The 17,361-nt window shown below is 38.5% G+C and overlaps 1 protein-coding gene and 1 long non-coding RNA gene across 4 annotated transcripts in view; one reads left to right on the forward strand and one right to left on the reverse strand.

Moving 5' to 3' along the window:
* Window positions 1-17,361, reverse strand: part of lrfn1 (leucine rich repeat and fibronectin type III domain containing 1) — a 159,888-nt gene that overhangs the window by 44,959 nt on the left and 97,568 nt on the right. The window lies entirely within an intron of this gene.
* LOC116683869 (uncharacterized) lies at window positions 3,354-16,759 on the forward strand. The gene is made up of 3 exons (XR_004330721.1): window positions 3,354-3,364; window positions 15,143-15,154; window positions 16,588-16,759. It is a non-coding gene; the product is annotated as an uncharacterized LOC116683869 (long non-coding RNA).

Consider the following 17,361-nt stretch of genomic DNA (forward strand, 5'->3'; position numbering starts at 1 on the left):
GACATGGAACTTAGGAAGGAAAAACTTCTTGGAGGTTTCTTCAAAGTCTCACTAAACTAGGGTAACCAGATCAGGATGGGGATGAGACGAGACGAGGGGGGGTGGGGTGGAGAGACTGAATATCAAAACTGATTTAATGTTTTTATTCAGGAATTCAACTGTCTGTTATGTAAACCCGAAAATACAAATACAAAAATCCTTAAAATCATGAACACAAGTGTCACTATGAAACAAATACTGTACAGTTGTGCTGTTAGTTCTGTGTAGTTTGCTGCTAGCATGCAGCCTGACGTGTGACTCCCCCTTGAATTTGCGATGGGGATTTTCATCTTTTGCAAATTCAAGTTTTTTTAAATATTCAAACTGTAAATAAGCTGCCAAGGGATGAATAAATCTTGATCTGCTTAAACTTTAAAATATGTTAATTTAAAGGAAGTGTGAATATTTGGAATTGGAAATGACTGAAATACGAAGTGAATTTTCGCTGGTCTCTTAAGCATATTACATATTCCTGGAGCTGAATTGGCTTCCATGTTGTTGACTCCATGCACTTGGGCCCATTTATCTCTGTATGTATTATTGATATACCTGGGAGATAATGTTACAACAAGGTCTTCGGGATCCATCCAGCTCAGACGGATAGCTGTTTTTTCAGGACTCCTCTTGGTGCATTTGACAGTAAACATATGTACACTGTTTGCTTGCCTGAGCCAGCCATCTATAATAGATATGGAGTTGTGTAGGGTGGAAAAAAGTCACCTCTGGTGAGAAACTGGGACTCTATGAAATGTTAAAATAGGCCTCTTCAAATACGCTCAGCATTCCCCATGAATAATATCCAGAGCTTTGAATCTAATGTTAATCGCTCTCGGTCTGCCTTCACCGATTTTAGAGTGCAATGAGAATGTCTTTCTTAAATGTATGCGTCACTGTGGAGCTCTTCTCTTTCATAGTGTGCTGCAGTCAGTCAGTATTTTATAACCTGGACCAAGTCTTTAAAATAAGTGGTGCAGTGACCTGCTACGCCCCGCTACACCCTGTAATGCCCTGCTACGCCATGAACTACTACAATTACTATCTCTAGTCATAGTTCCATTATACTTTATCTATATAAACGGCCTAAAAAGCCATACCTCCGACAAAGAAAAAAGGCCAATCGACTCAACTACGCATGAAATCGTAGTCGGTTGTATGGCTTTTTGGGCTGCAACTCTTCCATTAAGACCACTTCTGGCCAGACTTCTTCTCCAGACAGTAGATGGTGTCCCTGGGTCCCACAGGTCTCTGCCAGTTCTGAGGTGATGTCCCTGATGGACATCTTCCCATTTCTAAGGGAAATAAGCTTGATGTGTTTTCCTTGGCCGACCTCTGAATCTACAATCCTCAACGTAACCTGACTTTAAGAACCTATAAGAACTGATGCTGGTTTGAAGGCAAAGGGTAGTAACAAGTAAATATTTTTTTTCAAAGATGATTTTTTGGGGCTCTTTTTCCCTTAATTACAGTGATAGTGCATAGACTGGAAAGGGGGAGAGAGAGATGGGGGATGAGGCTGCAGGTCGGACCCGAACCCTGCGTCGTTGCAGGACTCAGCCAACGCGGGGAGAACGCTCCCACTGGGTGAGCCAGAGGCCCCCCCCGTTAACACCAAATATTGATTGCGATTTAGAGTTTTCTTTTGTTTTCTCACTTTGCATTTTGTAAATTGATACAAAACAAATTATTTATAGGTAGGCATGGGGAACTTTCCATAAGATCATCTCTCAATGCAAATCAAACCAGCTGTTAGGCTAACTGAAATAAAACCATGCCTATCTCTAAGAGTATGTTATGATGGGGGGGGGGGGGGGGGGTATTTTAATTCCAAAAGCCAAGGGAACTTTATCAGGATGCATAGTTTCCTGATCCATGAAATAACCTGTCTTTAAAAATAAAAATGTGCTTGTCTCTATGGGAATTTAACATAGGGGTGTGTACTTATGCCCCCTGTATTTTAAGGAAGAACATTTATTCATTTACAATACATTATTCATTCACAAAGAAAATTGGTGTCCTTATAAGGGTGGATTTTCATAATTCTTTTTTTAATTAAGGCATTAAGATCAATTTCCAAAAGACGTTTTTTTACTCCTCTTTTTAATCAACTTTAACATGGGTGTGTAAACTGAGACACTGTACGTGTTTTTTTTTACTGTTAATTATATCTTTTAACGTTTTCCACTTTTTAAAATTAAATAATTACAACATCTTACCAGAAGTCAACGAGAAATTAAAAAATGTGATTTTGACTGAAATAATTGTGATTATATTTTTTTCCATAATCAATCAGTCCTTCCATATACAAACAAGTAGGAGCAGTTCATGTTTTTTTATTTCTGTTTTTAATCAACTTTAGCACGGGTGTGTAAACTTTCTCAAGCCATTTATATATGTATATATATATACACAGTATATATATACATATATATTCACACTGTATATATATACAGAGAATATTTCTCCAAGGTTTTAAAAAAAACAGTTTCCCAAACGTACCTTTAGAATAAAAGGGGAAAGTTAAATTGGGTTTTAAAATGTCCAGGTACACAGCCGGTTTCCCTTTAGCTAGTGTGGGGTTTTTGACTTGTGAGCTTTTTTGAATATTTTTGATTAGCGGGGCCTGGAGTGCGGGACCGGGTATCCTGCAAAAGGCCAAAAAAAAGTTCATGTCCAGTTACGGCCTTAAAAACCCGTGGATTTGCGAAGATCTTTCCGCTGCGCTTCATCCGCCCCTATTCTATCGAGGTTTTTACCATGGATTGATCTTGCCCCTTTCCCCAGTTAAAAAACTCTTTATCGACAAAAAGCGTTGAATAATTTAAAAAATGTTTGAAACTTTTTGACTTAACCAATGTAACATTTGGAACGTATGAATCTGTTAAAAGTGAATAAAAGTAAATTCCCCAACCCCGACTAGTTTTTAAATTTTTTAGACAAAAGGGGTTCCACCGATTCGTCAGCAGTCTCGTCCCTTTCTAGATGGTAATAATTTTGCAGTTTAACGCACTTTCCCAAATGGATATCTTTTTCCCAGGAACCCCCACTTTTCCCAGTTTTTAAAACCCAGATAACGTGTTCAAAAAGGTTTGCAATAAAAAAATAAAAAAAGGATGTCCATATCCATTCTGAAATGAAATTATTAGGTCTGAATCCTTTCTCAAATTACACCAGCAGAATCACCTTAATGATTGGCTTGCAGATATAAAGTAAATTCTCAACTTCTGAGGTAGTGTTTAGAATCGAGGATTACGAGACCCCCCCATCCTCTTTTAAATTAGATTAAGGGGAAAAAAAAAAAACTATGCACCCTTTCGGGGAAATTAGGGTTAGCTCTGTGCATCAGAATTAGGTTTTTTTTAAAAATTTTTTTCCGGATAAGTGTAAGACCTGTTCGTCTGTTCCTCCATAATGTACTATAAAATAGGCCCCTTTTTCCTTTAAAAAGTTTCCATATTTTTATTTCATCTTAGTTTCACACCATCCCCTTTGGGATACGGGAAGTCAAAGCCAACAGGAACATTTTACCCCTTTTTGGGGTGATTTTGTAGTAGTTTTCCCTTTAAGTTTTGTCACTGAACAATTTGTGATTTTTCCCAAAAGGGCCCCAATGCCCCGGGTGCCTCTTTGGATGTTTTTTATATAGACATTATGGCCCCCAAATACGGTTCTAATTTCCTTTTATATGATTTAGTGGGTCCCTAATACTGATCTGAAGTCTCTTTTATAAAACCCTCGTGGTCCCCAATACTGTATTGAATTCTCTTTTATATAGACCTTATTGGTCCCCTAAATTTTTATCTAAAGTTTTCTTTTATTAACCCTTAGGGTCCCAAAATACTGAAATCTGAAGTTTTCTTTTTTTAAGATTTAGTTTTTTCCCCTAATCTTTTACTAAAGTCCCCTTTTATACAGCCCCTTAGTGGCCCCAAATAGGGGTATCTGGGGCCCTTTTTATATAGACCTTAGTGGCCCCTAAAGTGCTGAAGTTCTTTTATAAATTGTGGTCCCCTAATACGTATCTGAATTTTTCTCTTTTATATAGCCTTTTAGGGGGGCCCCAAAACTTTTATCTGAAGTCTCTTTTATAAAACCCTTAGTGGTCCCAAATATGAAATCTAAAGGGTCCTTTTATATGGCCCTTGGGGGCCCCCTTTTAATGTACTAAAGGGTCTCTTTTATACGGGCCCTTTAGGGGTTCCCTAAACGGTATCTGAAGTCTAATTTATATAGACCTTAGGGGGTCCCCTAATATTTATCTGAAGTCTTTTTTATATAGCCCTTTAGGGGTCCCTAATACTTTTAAGAAAGTCTCTTTTAATAGCCCTTTAGTGGCCCCCTAATATTTCCGAAGTTTTTTATATAAAATTAGTGGCCCTAATACTTATCTGAAGTCTTTTTTAAATATAGACCTTAGGGGCCCCAATACTGTATCTGAAGCCCTTTTTATGGGAACCTTAGTGGCCCCTAAACTGTACCCTGAATTTCTTTATATAGCCCTTTGTGGTCCCCTATACGGGGATCTGAATTCTTTTTTATTAGGCCTTAGTGGTCCTTTAATCTGTTCTGAAGTTTTTTTGTATAGACCTTAGTGGTCCCAAATTGATCTAAGTCTCTTTTATATAGCCCTTAGTGGCCCTTTTAATACTTATCTAAAAATCTTTTAATAACCTTAGGGGCCCCAAAAACGGTTCTAAAGTCTTTTTTAAAAGACCTTAGGGTCCCAAACCATTTAAAGTACCCTTTTTTATAGACCTTAGTGCCCCCTAATAGTTCTGAAGTCTCTTTTATATAGCCCTTTAGGGGCCCCCAAATTTCTGTATCTGAAGTGAATTTTTTATGGGACCCCCGGGTAGCCCCCCTAATACTGTATTGAAGCTTTTTTAGCCCAAAAATGGCCCCCCAAATTTTTACGGTATCGAAGTCTCTTTTTATATAGCCCTTTAGGGGTTTCCCCTTATACTGTTCTGAAGTTTGTTTTTTTAAAAGCCCCTTAGTGGCCCCCTAATACGGGACTAAAAGCCCTTTTTCCCCAAAACCCCCCTTTGGTAAAAAATTACACCCCAGCCCTTAGGATTGCCTTTTTCGAGTCTGCAATTTTTGGGGAGGGGGAGAGGCCCTTTTTGCTCTTTTAAAGTTTTGTCTCCCCTTTCATGGGGTGCCCCAAAATCTTTTGGAGGGGCAAAGCAGAGAAAGGGGGGGGTAACCTTGCCCTTAGGACCCATAAGGGGCAAGTTTCCCAGATTACCCATCTGAGTTTCTTTTTTCTAAAAGGGGCCGACAGGATCCCCGGGGGCCGGTTTACACCTACACCTTTCCCAGTCACGGGGGGACTAGGGGGAAAGGCGGGGGGAAACTCATTTTAAGGGACGGGGCATGTTTGTATAAATTAGCTTTTTTTTCATCCTATTGATATTTTTTTAAAAATTTTTTCCTCCTTTAAAAAATCAGAGGATGGGGAAAAGATCAGAGGGCGGGATCTTTTGTTTTCTTGACCCGTGACTCATTAGAGGTGATCATGGAGCAGAGACTGGCTAGGAAAGCAGACTCCGGAGTGTAATGGAAAATGAGGATCATTCAATGCACAATGTACAATGTTTTGGTGAGCTGAAGAGCTCTTTTAGTGAAAGGCTTGTCAAGCCCAGGTTCTCTTCAGAGCGATTTAGGAAGTCCTTTGTGCCTGCTGCGGTGAAGTTATTTAATGACCATGGTCTCTAACTGTTAATGTTGAGGAATCTGATCTGATGTTGATGACTAGGATAATGGATATTCTAAGGATGGTGGGAATATGTTGATTTTATATAGTAGTAGCCTACAGTCATTGATGATTACACTATTTGTTACGGAGCTGTGCTCTTCCCTTATTTTGTATTGTCTTGAAAGTTGTATGTCTTCTCCTATTGCCTTTCCTGTCCCATATGTATGGTGGCACTCAATGTCGCCTTTTAGGGAATTGTTATATAATATAAACATAATTAACAATAAGTATTTTGAATCGTGCATCTTTCTCATCTAGAAGCCAAAGATCTTTGGTTGCACAGTTAAGAGCTGGTGTTCACTATTAAAAAATTTGAATGGTTGTTTAATTTTGAAGTTTGCTAACTTTGTCTCAAAAGCCTTGAAAAAAGTGGTAAGATGGACTATTTATATATTAATTAGTTTTCTTCTATTTTGTTGTAAATGTTTTTGGCAGTGATGGAATCCAAGTTTGAAAATGTAATTCAGAAAACTATTTGAGCTTGATTTTTTAATTTTGGACTTTCTTTTGTAATGTTAAAGATGTTTACACAGTGTTCCGGATCTGGCTTACATGAATGTGTCGTGACTTGTCAGTAAATACTGGCTGGGCATAGTTGTATCAATGAAACAATTAAAAACTCTCACTCATGTATTCATTGTTTTCAAATGTTTTAAAAACCTTACCCCTCTATGAATTAACTATATAACACCAGGCTAGCAGGGAAGTAGACGTGAGTCAGTGACTGGGACACGGAGCCCAGTGATCAAACCCATCCACTGGGGAAAAAGACAGATAGGGATGCCTCTGAGTGATGATGGGTAAAATATGTGGATGGCGCAGTGAACCATCTCGTTTGTCGCCTGCTGTAATGGTATTTACTTGATTAACTGAAGTTAACATGGCTGGTTCTTGACGCTTAAACACTCACGTTTCCTGTGCATATCTGATCAAAGGGCAGCTCGCTCCAGTTTATTTGCCAAAAGGAGAGGACGCAGGGGAGAGCGCAGATTTGGAATTTAATCAGAGCGCCACCCTGATGCTGAAACCTGGTTCCGCTCTGTAAGCAGCCTGCTTCGCATGCTCATCTGAATATGGCCAACGGTGCGTGGCTAATGATCAATAATTGTGACAGTGAAACTCCAATCATAAAGTACTGACAAGTTTTGAGACACACGTTTTGGTAGGAGAGACACTGCTGATTAATATACAGATTTGGAGTCATTTCAACTTCCGTAAGACATGTTTAGTGTTAACTATAATACGATATTTACTGGCTATCCTGTTCAAATCTTCACACACAGAGGTGTTCTAAAAAGATTTTTTAGATTTTTAAAGATTATTAATTTTTCATTTAGAATTCAGAAGAAAGAATGTCATAATCAGACAAAATCAAAGTAGGAAAGTGATCATAGGAGTTATTGATCCATTTATTGGGCAGTGTCTCTTTATAAAAGTGAGTGGATTTGAACTCAATTTAGGTATGTCAGTCCCATGATACGGGGGTCGACAGGGGCAAACGCACTGCAACTTAATGAAACACACGCAAATAGACAAATAGACAAAACACAAAAAAAATTAAGAAAACAGCTTTATCAATTTGACAACACATGCCTTTAGCAAACGCACTGCAAATATAGAAACGATGCAAAATCAGAAGCACACAAACCCGGAAAACAACTGCAACAAACCAAACGCTGCATTCAAATTACACAACGGAAGTTCTCCAGGCCTCTAGGGGGAGCACTAAGTGGAACTAGGAGTGGGGGAAAAAATTGCTTATTAAATGCATCGGATTCTCTCTAGAACGATTCAATGCTCGATTCTGACAAGTTAATCTATTATTAACAACAACAAAAACATTTTTTTTTAATTTTTAATTTTTTTTATTTTTATTATAAAGTTACTGTCTCCAGACATGTACAAATCATAACACAGAGTGACTGAAAGATGGGAAAATGGACAACAACAACTTAGAGTTTGTGCAAGAGTGCAGAAAAAAACAACAAAAATGGCCACAAGTTTTGTATACATACACATGATCTAATAAGACATGCATAAAATAATTAGGCAAAACAAATTAAAGGCTGTTGATCTACTTTATCACATTACATCTGACCACCTCATGTTTCATGTTCTCCACCTTAAAACATGACTCTGACATGGCAGATCACTGAGAGAGGAGGTGACTCAGCATGTTTAAGGCTTAAGCATTGAATGACTACAAAATAAAAACCCCAGTAGACAAAAAATGTCATTAAAACTTGTGTGACAAATACTATAAATGTACAAATCTAACAAAATCAGATTTACATATACACATATATATATTTTAAATTGATTTAGAATCAAATCGTTTGCATCTGAATTGGAATCAAATTGAATTGTGAGGTGCCCAGAGATCCCCCCCCCCCCCCCCCCCCCCCCCAAGTGGAACAGCTAGCATGTTTGGACATGGCATTTCATTGTAAACATAGCAAAGCAGCTAGGCTACATAGCCGGAGATCATTGAATCATTAAATTGACAGAGAGCCTCATGCCCAGGACATGAAAGGCTAATTTCACAAGCCATGATAGCAACGATAGCTTGCTAGCAAACTAGCTGCGAGCTACCTATGCTACCTACCTTTAACCCTGTCTCGAGGTGTTTCGCGGTGTGGAAACCTACTGTGAGTCTCTCACTGCTCTAATGCAATTCTGATAAGAATGAATTCCTTTTTGTGGTAAAGTTGTGATCTATGATTTCCCACCTGGTTGATCTTATGACACCAATGGTTACCATGGTAACAGTGGTTTAATACTAAAGAAAACACTTGATGTGCCACAAGTACAAGAGAAGAGCAACTGGTGTACAGTGTAGCCTTACAAAGTCATTGTTTTAATGAAGAAGTCAGTCAATAATTGGACATTTTACATCAAGCCTTATGCAAATGTGATGTCACTTCATGCTGCACACAGCACAAGTTGTTTTCTACAGAACAGAACATCACAGTCTGGTTGGTGACCCTTTTTGTTCCATTACTCTACTACAATTTTTAAAGTGATTTGCTGTCAAAAAATGCTAAAATGACCATTGACTTTCTGTAATTTTTGAATGAAAGATCGCAATTGATGCCAACAGCGGTGCCAAATACTGTGGCTTCTTCACAATAAAAGCAATCCTATATTTAACCGATTAAGAGCTTTTAAAGTGAAGCAGCAGAAATAAAACGCTCCGATTGCCGGGCACTTTGCGGCTAAATGGCATGCTCTGTAACCATTTGGCAACCTCCGCTAAGGTAAAGGTTTGGGTTGAAAGAAGTACTTTGTTAAAGGGACACATTGTGGTTTGGGTAAAATGAAATACTTTGTACAGGTTAGGGACCTTTCGTCATCATGGTTACACTAATATAATATCATAATAAAAAGATGATTAGGATTGTAGAACGATCATAGGCACGCTTTACAAAAACATTGACAATTGGTTGGAAATAACCGGTTGTCCCCCGAGTTAAAGTCCGATGTTCTGTTGACCGATGCACCCCCCCTCTGACCTCAGTCCTTATACAGGCGTTCTTGCTCTAGGTCTAGGACAACTTCAAGTCCTTCCTCCTTTGACCCCAGTAATAATGACAGTACTTCATATACTAGTGGGCTATGTCACTTGGTCTTTTGTCTTATGAGTACACTCTGGCTGGATTATATGCATGCATTGTTTTCCGGTGAATCATTCGAGCATGTGAAGACAATTCTCCAAGCCTACAAATGGCCGACTCCACCACTTCTAATAAAAACTACAACACAGAGAGGTAAATAATTCAATGTGATAAATACAATAAATCCCCACCATAAATAGTATCAAAACAGAGGTTTCACTCTCAAGGATTATAGCCTGAAATTGACTGACTGATTGTCTTGAAATAGGCAGGGACAACTTGACATCCGGCAAGAATTTATTGTCATATGCCATGTTCCAATGTCATGACCATGCATCTGCAAAAAATTGACTGAGCCCTCAAACAGTGTAGCTAGTCGTGGAGATGTGAGCATTATAACTCTAAGACACGCTCCACAGAGGGGGCATTTAACCATCTTCCCTTTTTCTGGCAGTCACTACAGCAAACTCACATCAGCATGAATGAAGGAACAGCAGTGGGGGGGGGGGGGGGGGGGGGGGGGGGGAAATGACATGCTGCGCTGTCTGGAGAGAGATGTCCTTCATGGGCTTCAATACAGAAAATGGTGTTATTATCTATGACCACTGCATTCTGTTATTCCTCTCCCGCCTCTTTTTCTGTTTCTCTGCTTGCACTGTGATGAGGAAGGGGCCATACTTCTCCTTGTTATTTACATATATCTGTAATAATCCTCTGCGCTCTTTCCCCTTCACATTCATTTTTGATATACAGTATTTACGATTACGGGCTATGCGGCGCAGACCCAATCCTGGCGGAGAGTAATGAATAAATTAAGCATCAGTGTGAAGGCAGAGTCCTACTCAGAGGTCACGTGTATTTTGCTGCAATTTTAAAAAACAGGCGGACAGAGGAACACGGCAGGAGAATACGTCCAGTCAGACGCAAGTGAGCGGCTGTAAATGGACGGCCATCGGGGAGCGCCTGAATAATTTATAGCTCTTCTTGTTGTGCTGCACCATCAGAGGTTCATTTCAAACAAAGGGAACATGATGACTATTATGAATTTCTGTCATGCTTTGGCTCACCTTGTCATGTCTGTACTCCACATTTTTCCGTTGGGTTTTCAATTTGTTATCTTTGATCTATCAAACCGCTGACATGCATGTGCTTCGTGAGCCATTTACAAAATGAAAAAAGTACATCAGAGAGCAGAAATATGCATTCGGCGTGTCCTTAATCTCGCTACTCTCTTCTTGCACCATCCTGGGATGTCCCACCACGTCTGTCTCTAGAGACGCCAGGTCTCACTGATACAATTCTTCAGAGAAACTCACAGCGGGAAGCGTTAAACGTGGCACGTTTGTGAGACGTCATACTGAGATTCTATTTGCCTTTTCTTACCTAAACTCCACTCACACATTTATTATCTCTCCTTTAGTGGCTCCAACAAAATCATAGAATTTAACCTTAATATTTAAACTTAAATATATACAAAAAAAGTGCATTGAGTATGCAAGCTGCCACTTTTTTTCTGTTGCAACATCATCCTCAGTCTACAGCAAAATATTACATCTCCATGTGATTTTGATCTTAACTTAAGTTTCCATGTGAATGGCTGCAAGCTCAAATTACTAAAGAAGGAAACAGAGACAGAAGAGCTTTGTAACTGAACTGATACAAGCAACAACAACTGCCTTTTTGTATCGTTATTGTGACTATTATATAAGTCATAAAAAGCTACAGTAATACGTTGTGATGGTTTTATATCACCAACCTACCCAGGGACTGCAGACGATAATTAGCCTTTTGGCTTAAATCTGACCCATTTACATTGTGTTGATGTAAATTAATGAGTGATGCCCTTGATAAATAAATAAGTAAGGGAAAAGTAAAGGTTATGTCCATTTTTGAAAAAAGAAGCTTTTATAAATGCATACAAAGCCGGCTCTGAAAACCCACTTTTAATTTCTGCAACAATACCCAGAATTCACTGTAAAAATATGCCCCCTCCCATGCCATGATGCCCCCCATTCCCCCTTACAAAACAATGGATGTGACTCTTCTTGTGAATTCTTTATTTTAGCATACTCACTTTAGTTTAAAAGTACAACAGCTGAAGAATGTTAAAGGTCAATACAAATAATGCACATCTCCATAATTGAGTTGCTAATTAATTACCATTTAAGCAACCACATTCTTAGTCATGTACTGTAGAAAGATAAAGGTTAATAAAGCCTGCAGTGTAAATCTCACTGACTGTCAAATTAATGGACAGAGAATGTGTGACATCACCCATTGGCTTGTGGTGATCTGCTATGAGTTGCTTACACTCTAAGTTACGTTCCGCACTTCCACTGGCAATCACATCATAGCCGCGCCCTAAAACCCCCCCCCGCGTTATCGTCGATTTTAAAATCAACGAGACCATAATTCAAAAATTGAGCATCATTCTGTGTTGCAGAAGACTTCAAACTAGCGATGGAGACCGTAAACTTGTTATGAATATGCTAACTGAGGTAATAAATCAAGTGAGAAGCAGGTCACTTTCTCATAGACTTCTATAGAAACCGACCTCCGCACGTGTGTGTTGCCCCCTGCTGGAACTCAAGTAAAATGCAGGTTTGAGGCATTTCCGCACTTGCAGAAACATTAAATTTAAAGTCAATGGTAAATCCCTATACGAATGTAACTAAACATAGGCTATACAAACAGCTATTTTTGTGAAATAACCAGCTCCATATTACTGTTGTCATTTATACTATATGTGCAACTGCAACACAGAATTTCCCTTCTGGGATCAATAAAGAATTTCTGATTCTGATTCTATGCTTACTTAGCATTAAAAAGATGTCTGTCGATGATGTACATTGTTTCTACTGACATTTTCAAGCACTCTCAGCCGTCAGGAATATTCTTTTTTATGCTCAGGTTTATTACAACAAGCCACTGCGTGCTATCTTATTTGAGAGCTAACGGGGTGTCAGTAAGGTTTCTAATTTAGAGAGACACCACCCTCTGAGGTGGGCCAACTAAAACTGAGGGAACGCAGCCTGCAGTTCAGGGTCAGCTCTGAAGTCACGGACGTCAGTGGGAATTTATTTATTCAGATTTCCACATTACATCACAACCGTAGGAGTGCGACTGAAAGAGGCTGCTGATCCTCTGATAATACAGACTTGTCTTCAAGCTTGTCTTGGGAATGCAAATGTATGTGGATACTCTATAAATACTTTATATAATGATACTACAAACAATACACATATGTAAATATACAAAGTACGGAGGCATTAGCATATTTATTTGATCTTTGAAGGAAACCGTTTCCACTTTTTTGTACTATAAATGAGGCGATGTTTGCATTATACTGTTGCTTTTAACAGAGATCCAAGAGGATTACATCCCATTCCGTTGCTTGTCTTTGGGATCAGACAGCAATTTGCTGCTGTGTGAGATGGCAAGTCTTGCTGCACCGCACATGTGGGCAGCGAATGAAAGGAAAGTTTGCTCACCTCTCCGTCATAATCTGTTGTTTATCAAAAGAAATCTCTTTTCTGGCCCTTTTGCGCCTTTTTACTGGACTGCAATCTCTAAAAAAATAAGTGCCCGAGTGCATCCTCTTTAATGATGATATATGAGCGTTATCCTGAGGATGTTGTCAGATCGGGGGGTGTGCTGGGGGTGTAAACCGGGGTGATGACACGTGAAGAGTAAATTAAAAAATATGGTATTTTTTCCCCCAAATTCGAAAAGATTGTGATGGAGCGCTGTTCTCAAAATGTCGGGAAACAATTTAAAGTGGTAACTCTGTTAAATTGAACTGAACATTGACTATTACCGGCCATTCAAATGTGTTTATCTATATTTGAGGGTGTCACAACTTAAGCCATTACCAGCAGAAGGGACCAAAAAGGGACAATACATTTTTTCGGGCAACTAATGTGTCCTCATAAGAGTTTCAAGCAACTGTATATGATACAATGTATGTGGTAAATGCAAAAATGAGGTGCAATGCTGTTGAAGAAATGATCCACAAACTGATTTTTGGTGCATCTATGCCACTGCTGTTATTGTAATTAATTCACAAATCCTCCGATACAGAACCTGGTAAAAATGGATTCCATTGTGTGTGAAATCTAGCAGTTGTTCAGCTTGTGTTGCTTTGACACAGTGCGCTTTGCAACAGCCATTTCTCAAACTGACGCGGAATAAAGAAGGGTTGCAGCCTCCTCCCGTTTAATTATAGCGCCCTGAGAAAAGCAGCAGATGCCAACTAAAGACATCAAAACAGCTATTCGCATGAAGAGAGTCTAATTTCAAAACGAGTCAAAGATCTATACTTTGGCGTGCTGATATTTTCTATTTGCGCGCTGAATGTATTCTCACGTCTAATCCAAGAGCTCTACAATCACAAGATATTAGACTCATGTCAATTGGTTTTGCCTTTTCCTACTTTATAATAACATGGGAAAAACATAATTTACTTTACACACAGAGAAGGCTACAGGGACTGAAATCTTACACAATTTAATAAAGAGTAATGAATGTTAATGTCATACTCTCTCTATTTCACACTTGGATACAGAAACATATCCTACTCTGCACTGCTGCTTATAATCAATCATTAACAAAATACTTTGCTTAGGGCTGGTTCATTATTAATACAAATTATGGTATTGATTTGATTATATACAGAAAACACTAGTTTTATAACCTGAGGTGATGCTTTATGAAGCCTTTGCCAAACTTAATGCAAGTGGAATTGTTAAATAAGCATTTTAACAGCATCCCGAAGTATCCGCACTAATTAAATTACATATTTATGTATTTACTTGTTAGATTATTTGGCTGCAATCTTCTGTTCTTCCAGGCATTTGAAGTTTTTGTTTGACTTTGTTCATACTGAGGCTGTCAGCAAGCAGTCGGAGACATTGTCTGAGATTAGGAGAAGTGTGATTCACTTAATTAGTTTTGACTACTGGATCGACATCTCTGACATTGTAAAGGGAAAAAAACAATGTGAGCGTTTTGTATCCTAGAGGCTTAGTCTGAATCCCATTTCTCCATCTTACCCCTACCCCTTACCCCTTACCCTTACCACTTGGCCCTTGAAACCAAGGGGTCAGGGGTAGGGGTGGAAACATAGCCCTATGACCCTTGTGTTGTCTTCCCGTTAACCATGAACTTGTCCTTTCCCAGGTCAAAAATTGAAAATGAATGTTTTTTTGTGCTTTTCTATGCTTTTGGCGCGTTTTGAAAAACCTGAGCTGGTTTAATAACAGGTTTTACACTTATTCTTGGAAGTCATGGTTAACAAACCTCATTTAAATCAAATTATACTTACGTTTTTAGTTAAAAAGGCAGAACTTAGGAATTATTTTGACTAACAGTTAAGCTCAGAGGATGTTGAGTGGATCACAGATGGGTAGATGTCAAAGTTTAGTCCGGATACTGTTTGGAAACCATAAAAAAAAAAAAACTTAAAATGCTATAAGATTAAATAAAACACCCAAAACATTCAATGAAAGTAATCATTCATTTTACCCGAAGAATATTGGAGGGAATCAGCCATGTTATTTTTGGGCCATTTGGTTGAAAAAAATCCATATTTCTGATTAAAAAGAAACACTTTGAAACGGGTCAATTTGACCCAAGGACAACATAAGGGTAGAATCTATTTAAAATGCTTGTCAACATGAGTGTCGGTCCATCTATGACTTCCCTCTCACCTCATCTTTCTCCAAATAAACAGCAGAATCAATGCAATGTGGTTTTTTTAACACACACTACACTACTATTCAGCATATACCGTATTATCTTATTGCTTAGTCATTTTGTAACTCTCAATATTCAACTACTTGTGGTGCATCTTTATGGCAGCAAAGTTCGCTAATGGTTTTCCTCATTAAAAACAACTCCATAAAGCAGACACATTTGGACTAACAATGACATGTGAAGACAATAACAAATGTATGAACCAGATTGTAGAGAGCTATTAATTGTTATCATCTATCCACTCTTTCTATAAAGCAGCTTTTTAGTGGGAAAATGAATGCACATATTGTCACCTGGACCTCATATGTAATAAGGCTTCAAACTCATTTCCTGAACTCAGTTCCCAACCAAGAGAAGCCACAGTCACCTTCTCAAAGAATAAGATGATAATTAACAATGTCAGGACCACATCATCATCTTGTGTTTCATTTAACAGCACACACTAAAATCCTTTAGATGGCTAATGTGCTAAAAGCTTAATTAAAATTTAAATAATCTCAAGAACTAGATATTAAACTCAACCTGTCTTCACTGATAATGAGATTTGGCATTGAAAAAGAGTCCATTGAAAACTTAAACATGGCATTTAAAGAGTATATTTTGATATTTTTGGCCTTCTCCTAGCTACAGCATGTTTGTTTTGTCCATTCAGGGTTTCTGTAGAAACATGGTGGTGTAACATGGCGGACCCCGTCTTAGGCTTGTGTTGTCTTCCCGTCAAAATTTTAAAAAAGCATGCTTTTTTAATCAATTTTTTAAACTTTTGTTACGTTTTTGTCCCTTTTTTCAACACTGTTTTCAATGTTTGTCCCTTTGTTTGACGTTTTCAACACTACGTAACACTAACTTATTAACTTTAGTTTTACAGTTATTTTTGGAATTTATGGTCAATAAACCTAAATTATAGGAAATTATACCTAATGTTTGAGTTAGAAAAGCAGAAATTAGGAATTATTTAGACTAAAATTAAAGAAATGGATGTTGATGGATAATCATAGACTGGAATATGTCAACTTTTACTCAATACTATTTTAAAACCACTTCAATTTTTTTCACAAATGCTATAAAATTGAATAAGACGCCCCAAAATTATTAAAAGTAGAGATGTGTACTTGCCAAAGAGCGTTGTGTGGAATCAATCATGTTATTTTGGGGAATTATAAAGAACATTGATATAGGAAAACGGGTCAATTTGACCCGAGGACAACATGAGGGTTAAAATAAAAAGTAGTCAAAAAATGTTTGCATTTCAGAACCTTAGCAAACAGACACGCCTCTTAACTTGATAATAAAGCCGTGAAGTAGGCTTTCAACTCAGGACAGCGCCACTTCTCACAAATACAGACAGGATTGGAGAAGAGAAGCTTAACCTACATGTAACCAATCAGTTTTTGTGGGAAAAGTAATGGAGCAGGGGGCTGACAGCGACATAACCAATCACACAATGACAGACGCTCCACTTAGCACCAACTGCAATGTTTCATTTTAAATGAACGTAGCCTACTGGCAGTCTGGCACACGTGGGTGCTCCGTACCTTCCGTGGGTGCTCGAGCCCCAGAGCACCCACAGTATCGGCGCCTATGGGCCCTGCAGAAGAGAGCCCACTGTACATTGAAACAGCTCATACTAAGATAAGGTAACAAAAACCATTTGTTATTTGTGTTGTTGAGCTTCATGCAAAATGTTACATGTGGCTATTTGTTGGTGGGATGCGATTTCTTACTGTGATTTATGTCTGATTTTATGTTCTGTGGAACTGCAGGACACATTTACCTACAGGGACATTAAAGTAGATCTTATTCATCGCGCGATAGATAATATATATTTTTATATCCCCTGTAGGAAAACGGGTTTGTGGGTCCAGAAGATTGATTGTCTCCTTAGCATGCATATTATATGTAAAGTACTTTCCTTGCCCCCTCCCCTGCCGTCTTCTTTCTGTTTCTACCCAATTGCCAAATCACCGTAGCTGATAGAGCCAATTTCTTGTGCAGAAAAGCATCCCACAGGACTGCCAGATCAAAGCAAGAAAAATCAATGTCCTGTCATGGTGCCACATTATGTAAACCCCAGCCATCTGAAAACGATCAGAATCAATATCTGAAACGTTTAGTGGCCATGCCTGGCGTGTGGTGTTGTCTCTCATACTGTACTTTGATCTGGTTTCTGTGCAGTCTTGGTATTTTCTCCTACTTGTT

Source organism: Etheostoma spectabile, chromosome 3 (assembly GCF_008692095.1).
Source record: "Etheostoma spectabile isolate EspeVRDwgs_2016 chromosome 3, UIUC_Espe_1.0, whole genome shotgun sequence".
Classification (NCBI taxonomy): domain Eukaryota; kingdom Metazoa; phylum Chordata; class Actinopteri; order Perciformes; family Percidae; genus Etheostoma; species Etheostoma spectabile.